This window comes from Parus major, chromosome 11 (assembly GCF_001522545.3).
Source record: "Parus major isolate Abel chromosome 11, Parus_major1.1, whole genome shotgun sequence".
NCBI classification, from domain to species: domain Eukaryota; kingdom Metazoa; phylum Chordata; class Aves; order Passeriformes; family Paridae; genus Parus; species Parus major.
In genome coordinates, this window is record NC_031780.1 from 14,630,275 (window position 1) to 14,637,778 (window position 7,504).

Genomic DNA, 7,504 nt, shown 5'->3' on the forward strand with positions numbered 1-7,504 from the left:
TCCATGGTAAGTGTTTCCAGGATGGGGTCCCTGACAGGTGGCCCATTGTCTGGAGCACCGCTGAGCATGCAGTGGGAGCTAAAGGAAAACATGGCTGGGGCTCCCGGTGTCACGTCTTCATTAATGCCCTCCCTTCTGAATAGCATACTGGTACTTTTTATTTATTCCACCAAAACACCATGAGTCAGGACCTGACATTTTAGTGTTCTGTGTCATACTGAGAAAAATCTGTGGTTCAGCAGTAGGACAATTATATTATTTTGGAAGGGCTAGAAATAATACAGCATTTGTGAGACAACTGTAACATTTATCCAGACTCAGTGTGAGATTGTTCTTCCTTTTATTTGGAGAGCACTTCCAAAAAAGTATCAACTAGGAGCATAAAAAAAAAAAAAAGACAAGAAAAAGTGGCAATTATAAATCCATTTAACCCCCATCGGGTATAATCTCATTTTGTGTAGTACCATTGGCTGTTCCATGCCTAAACTTCTATGCAGTGAGCTGTGAATATAGTCCTTATTGTCCTGTGGGCAATATGACTAAGGAAAAAATATCTCTGTAATACAATGGAGCATTTGTCTGAGTGGCATAACCTAAGGTCCATAACATCAAATCTAAAGTTGTAATTATACAGCTGCAGTCACACCACTCAAGTGAAGGCTGTGTCAGCACTTGTATTATATAAGGAATCTTGTTTTCAAGGGTTGATGAGTCATATGCAAAAAACATTTATCACCAAACAATTGTTCTGATTGTTCTGAAGCAACATCTAGGTACGGGCCTTTCCCCAGTAGGACGTGGTCATATCTTCTGCACTCTGCCGTGGCGTACTTTGTTAATGAGTGTATCTTTTTTGAGCTTGAAAATTAACTGGAAAGTTTGGGGGTTTGTGCAGTTTGATTATAGTAAAAACTTGAAGTGGGAAAAAAACCAGAGTGGCCAAGGTCTCCCTCCACTAACAAGGATTGTAACGGGTGAAACTTGTCTTTCTCAGAAATTAAAAAATTCAGGGGCTTTTTTTCCCAATTCGTCATCCCTGATTTTGCTTTAAGTTCTTGGATCTGAACAATTCCGTAGAAGACCTGGTCACGATTTTGGTTTTTCAGCTGTCTTGAAATCAAGCCTCTCAAGCTCACAGTAACTGTTATTGCCATTTGAGGCAGCCGCACATTTGCTGGCAAGGAGCAGACAGGAAAGAGGTTTATTTACAGCAGCACCACGGAGGTGAACCAGGAGCACTCTGCACCCCTCCCACGCGAATGTGAAAGGATTACGCTTGGGATTGAGATCAAATACTGGAAACCACAGCAATTTTCCTAGTACATGAAATTTCTAGATAGGTAGACTGGGTGTGAGTGATTCCAGCCAAGAGAGACTCCTGGCCAGAGCAGTGCCATTTACAAACAGGTGTCCCTGAAGCCACCCCCACGTCAGTCATTTGTACCCAGGCTGCCTTGCCTGCCCCATTGTCCGCGGAGCGAGACCAAGGCCAGCCAGTTCCTTTAAGCCGATCTCCTCTGATCCGGGGCGTCTGTAGCGCCGTTCCCTGCATAGAACAGCCATTGTTCAGCTGCAGAGCAACAGTGGGGTAGAAAATAGCATGCCATGCTGGGGATCAGAGAGGGAATTGTTCCTTAATTATCTCTTACTGAAGGAAAAACCCAAGGCATATCCCGATATGTGGCATGACTCTGTCAGAACACGAGTCTTTTAAAAAAGATGTGGGGAGGGGGGGATCCAATTCAGAAGCTGGCAATCCTCATTTCTCCTGCAGGTCTACCTATGATTCATTCACTGACCATGGAAAGAAATAAGTTTTCCGCTTTGGATTCTACATTATGAAATGGAAAATAATAGTACTTATCTCCCTGGTAGGAGTGCTGTGAGGATAAATGAATTAATTAATGTTTGTAAAGCACTTTGAAGATGAAGAACGTTATATAAGTCCTCAGCGTACAAATGCTTCCTTCTCTGACATAACTACAGTAAGCTATGAAAATTTACTGCTGAAAATAAACACACATTGCAAATAGGGGTTGGGTGTGTACGTGGCCGTGGTGCCCCAGCGGTGTGGGTGCGACTGACTTCCCCAACAGCCAGAGAACCCATCACCAAAACCTCTCTTACCCCTGCCCATGCCCAGCAGTGCTGCTCAGGGCTCTCTGCAGCAGCTGGGGCATGCTTTGACCATAATATCTTTCACCAAATCCATGATTTTTTACCTCAGGCCTCTTTGGGGAGGCAGCTGGGCTGAGCTGCCAGGTTTTGGGCACATCACACCATCCCCAGCCCCGTGTGCCACAGCAGGCAGTGGCTCAGCAGCTGGGCTGCTCCCTCCCCAGCACACTGCTGTGCCCGTGTGAGCAGATCCTTGTCAGGTCAGAGGTCCTGCCACACTGTCTGCCACAGCTTGTCCCTCCTGTTCAGGGCCAGCGTGGCTGCTCCCCATGATGCTCAGAAAATCCCAGTCTGGTGGCTGAATTGGTTTTGTGTGCTTTTTTTATTGAATGCCAGTGATTTCAGTTTGCAACCTGGAAGTTAAAATTTCTCTTGCCTGTTATTCAGTGTTCCCATCCTGTGTTAGTCCTTCTTCCTTTATTTTTATTTTAATTCAAGCCAGGAACTGTGTTTGACCCCAAAATTCTCACATGAATAACAAGGCAAATTAAGAGGCTGCAGGGAAGTAAAACCAACACTTCAGCCATATAGAAATGAGACATTTATTAAGAGAGACATATAAGAAAAGGTTTGTGCATTGAGATGAACAAGATGAAATTCAGAATTTCTTTGGGGCTCTCCTCCATTCACAGCTGCCACATAGATCAATTTGAGAACCTTAGAAAAAGGCCACCTCAGCCCTGATTGTGTCTAGTTTCAATTTTCCCTTTGCACACCTAGCCCTCTTCCAGTCTGTGTGCTTGGTTGTTTTTTTTTTTGAATCCTTTCAGATTATGCTTGTTAACCTGTTGCTGGCTCAGCCTGACACTTGGAGTGCAGGGGAGAGCAGTTCCTGGGGGCTGGCGAGACCCTGCCCCACTCCCCACTGCCGGCAGCCGAGGGCTCTGCTCTCCCTGCTGGGAGTTTGAAGAGGGTGACAGCTTTTTGCTCAGCAAACTTTGCTGCCATGCCATGTTCATCCAGATGCCAAACACACTGAGACACATCACTGGCACAACCAGACCTCCCCAAACCCTGGCCAGCACCAATGAGCACCCAGTGGTGCAACTGAGTTTTCCATCCCCCAACAGGAGATCAGTTTAATAACAGGACACCTTGTGGGTGTACTCACTAATTGTTATATAACTGTACATTGGGGTGAAAAAGAAGAAAACAAACCAGAAAAGCTTTCCCAAAGGATAGAGGTGGGAATCCCATTAACATGACGGCTCCCTCTTTAGTTGCCAAAATGATTGACAGCAGGATAAGGTCAGAAGATGAAAACCAAGCCATGGGGGACAGAGCAGGGAGGGGAGGGAGCCAATCAGTTGAATAAAAAACTGAGTGTCAGTGCTGGGGAAGGAGAAAACCGGCACTCCCACTAGAAAAATCCTCACCCTCTGCTCCCCTACTGTTTGTTTGGGGAAAATGCTGCAGCTTAATCAGAATTATTTACAAGATAATGGTCCATTGTTTGTAGTAAGACAGATGCTGTCTGTGGGAATTTGGTGGTTTATGCTCTATGCATTACAGTGCCATTGCTGTGTGCAGATGGGATCACAGTGGTATTGTTGTTATCCACTTTTTGGAAATTTGGAGGATCCTTACTGTGAAAGGAGGATCCTTAAAGAGAAAAAAGAAAGAGTTTTCTCAGGCCCAGAGCTGGGATTTCTCTTAAGGTAGAGCTGTGTTCATACATGTGTGGGAGATGAGGAGGACAAAGTGGAAGCACTTTTCTTGAGACTTGCAGCATGACGGGTCCCTGGGCTGACTGTACTTGGTGGTGGCAGACATTAATTCAACAGATGGATGGAGGGATGATGGATCCTGTGTATGTTTCCAAAGGCAAGGAAATACATCCTGGTGGGATATGTCCGTGCTCCCTCCTTTTCAGGGGGCTGGTAGAGTCACTTACTTAGAGGGTGGCATGAGAGGTACACAAACCTGACTGTGTGGAAGTCAGGCTGGCCCGGTCAGTGATCATCCCCTGGCTGTGCAACTGCAGCCATGGTGTTCCCTGCTGTCCTCCCCACGCTTCAAGCTAAACACTGAGCACTTCTGTTTCACCAGAAAACTTCACCCTGATGACCTGTGGGTGAGGCTGTGGGAAAGGAAAGTTACATTTTTGGTGAATTTATATTGGAAACAAAAGCCCAAACTCCTAAAGAGAGAAGTCTTTACTTATTTAGATGATCAAGTGCAAGATTTAATTTTTCTTTTACATTTTCCAGCAGAAAATCTATTTCTATTAGCATCCCCTTCTGGCCCAAGTAGAAAGTTCAGTGTGGAGGCGTAGAGCCTGGCAAAGGGAACAGGCCTACAGTGTGCAGGTGGGTGACCCTCTGCCATGAATTGCTGCATACAAGAGGAATAGGGAGCTCAGGTGAGGTCCATGGAGATGGCAGCTCAGTCAGCATGTCCATCTCCCCAGCTGTCTGGGTCTGTCCCAGCAAAGGGTGGGGGACAGCAGCACCCACAGCCCTTTCCCATGACCCTGGGATGAGGCACAAGGACCATGCCATGCAGAGTTCTGCTCTCAGGAGCAAATCCTGCTGTGCCTTTGCTGCCTGGCCCACAGAAGCCTGGGGGATAAGAAGATCCTCCTCAGGTCCCTGTGCATTGGAGCCAGGTGCAGGATGAGGGGGTGGAGGGTGCCTGAGTGTGGGTGTGTGTGTGTGTGTATGTGTGTGTGAGCGTGTGTGCCTGAGCTTCCTCTCTCAAATATCTGCTTTTAGTGTGCAATAGCTCACATATTACCTCGGCAGAGATCCGTGTGCACCAAAGGCAACCAAGAGACGACAAATCACCAGAAGGGCTCCAGAGGGGATTTTGAGCACCCGCGTCTGGTATCCCAAGATCCATTAGCTTGCAGGTAAAATGGAAAACTATGACCATCTCTTTTGTATGCCAGATAACTATGCTGTCTTTCCATCACTGCAAAATACCTGAGTTTCCCTGGAGAAAGCAGAGGGCCTGGGAATGGGGAAGAAGGGAAAATAATGGCTGATTCACAATTTTTGGGGTCTGTGCAGCTGGAAATGGGTTTCCAACATCAGCGTGTTCCCCTTTGGATGGGCTTTTCCTGAAAGAGGTGTTGGGAGATGGCAGCTCCTGGGTCCTCCCTTCCCTCTAGGTTCAGTGTGCAGCCATGGATGGATCTGATAGCATCAGATCATAAGTGGAAACCACTTTTCCCAAGAAAAGGGATCTCCTCTGACTTTTGTGAAACAGTTTTCCAAGAATACCCTTGAAGGATTAGATTGGCACGGGAGATTGCAATTCCTGAGTGATTGCATTTTTCCTAAGTGTCTCCAGTGGGATCTGTACAGGGAGCTCTAAGTTTTTTTTTTTCCAAGTCAGCATTTATTTGCAGAATCCTAATTTTGTATTTCCTGACATTTAAACTTTTCAGCCTAATGTTCTAATAAGGATTCTGTCTGTCCATCTAAATAAAGCTTCGTTCTAATGAGGACCCCATCCATCTCCTGAGATGGAGCCATAACGACTTCCAGCCTCAGTGTAATTTTAGCTAGGCTTCCTTCCCCACCCTCTTCTCCCCACAGACCTTTGTTTGGGGTGAAAATTATCTGTTTTGGGATGAAGTTGTGCAGAATTTCATTTTGGGTCAAGTGACTGAGCTATTGTGTGAGCCTCTGCTTTCTCTCTGAAAAGGGGGATTTTGCTCACTCCCCGTTGTATGTTCAGTGCCTGCTTATTTGCAATTTCTGTTCATAAGACTGTGGGTTTTCATGCCAACGATTTTCTGTTTGAGTTGTTGGAGCAGGGAGGTTGTGGGAGCATGCCAGTGTCAAAGGTTGTCACTTGAATGATAATTAATAACATTATCAGACTGATTATGTGTTTAGATATCCAGAAACAGGAGTGAATTGAACTTGTTAAATTTAATTCCTACCTCCGAATGACTGGAATATTGGCGTGCTCACCAGTATTGCGTTTGCATAAGGGACAAAACTGGGAATTTGAAAGGGCAATGACTAATGAAAATTGCTGAATTTCTGGGCTTTTGGAGCTTGCAGGGCTTCTCCTACACCACTGTCGCTGTGCAAGCATTTGCTAGGCAGGAGAAGGCACAGAGTGGGTGCACGGTGGTGTTTATAGACCCTGGTTTCACTGTGCCAGTTGTTGACTGGAACATCAAGTCACTTGAGATTGGAGATTACGTCTTTTAAGGTCCAGAAGAGCCGTTTCACATGCGACTGATTACCTCTGTCAGAGGCGGGAGGGCCAGGTCGCACCTTGGTGGGTGGGACCTGAACTCATGCTTTCAGAGGTCAATAACAGGGTTTTTAGACCTTTGTGCTTCTCAGTCCCTTATAGCCAGACCTTTTCTGTTAAAACTGTTTAAATTGCAAACCACTAATAAAAGGATCATATGTGTTTCCCACTGAACAGGTTCTTTAAGGCTATTATGATAATTAAAAACATATGGTGCCTATGCAAGTCAGAGGGAAACCACAGATGTACAAATTAGGTATTATATAAGGTTTTTCTTTTCTGCCCTTTCAAAAACGACAAGTCAAAGAAGTACAAAGAGATAAAGATGATATTTTTCTGGAGATGGTAGGTGGCATTTTGGATTTTTAATCATGAAATATGTAAACCACCTTTCTTATACATAATCAGAGCAAACTTTTTCTAATAGGCAGGAAGAACAAAACACGGTAGCATATGACTGCAGTATTTATGGAAGGAATAAGGAAACACTTTGTTTCATACAAGTTATTGGACACCAAGAAACCTTTTGCATTTTTTATGATGTTTCCCTGCACAGACATGGAGGATTATATTTATTAAATATTGAATTATATTGAAATTGGATTGATGCAGCCAAAGAAGGACATTTCTTTGTATTCCATTTTTTCTCCTTTTAAAAAAGGGAAATGTACTCATATTGATTGCAGTACAAGTAGTCATTTGTTTTAATTTAAAAATATAGGATTGATTTTGAGAAGGTGATAAATACTGCTAATAAAAAAATTCAAAATGGGGATTTATAATGATTCTCTGTTAAGTCAATGGTTTAGAGAGGCTAACTTATAATAAAAGTAGAGACGTGCTGAAATATCCATAGCTAATGGATTATTTGCCATTTGCTAGTGCTGCAAACTTTCCTTGGTTTGCTGGGTCCTGCTACAAAAAGTAAAATTTATATCATCTAATGCTCCACGCTCCTTGCTTTGTCTTTCTCATGCTAAAAATGGGCAGCTGAGGGTCTAGCAAGCATCTGTGGGGCCCCCTCCCCACGGGGATGTGCACAGGTAATCCAGACAAGGCCAGAGCCAGGCCTGGCTGTTGCCATGAGGCTCAGGTAGCCACACAAGGCCAG

At 44.7% G+C, this 7,504-nt stretch overlaps 1 protein-coding gene across 1 annotated transcript in view; it reads left to right on the forward strand.

Moving 5' to 3' along the window:
* The window catches only part of ZNF536 (zinc finger protein 536), a 340,782-nt gene that overhangs the window by 232,328 nt on the left and 100,950 nt on the right, over positions 1–7,504 (forward strand). The window lies entirely within an intron of this gene.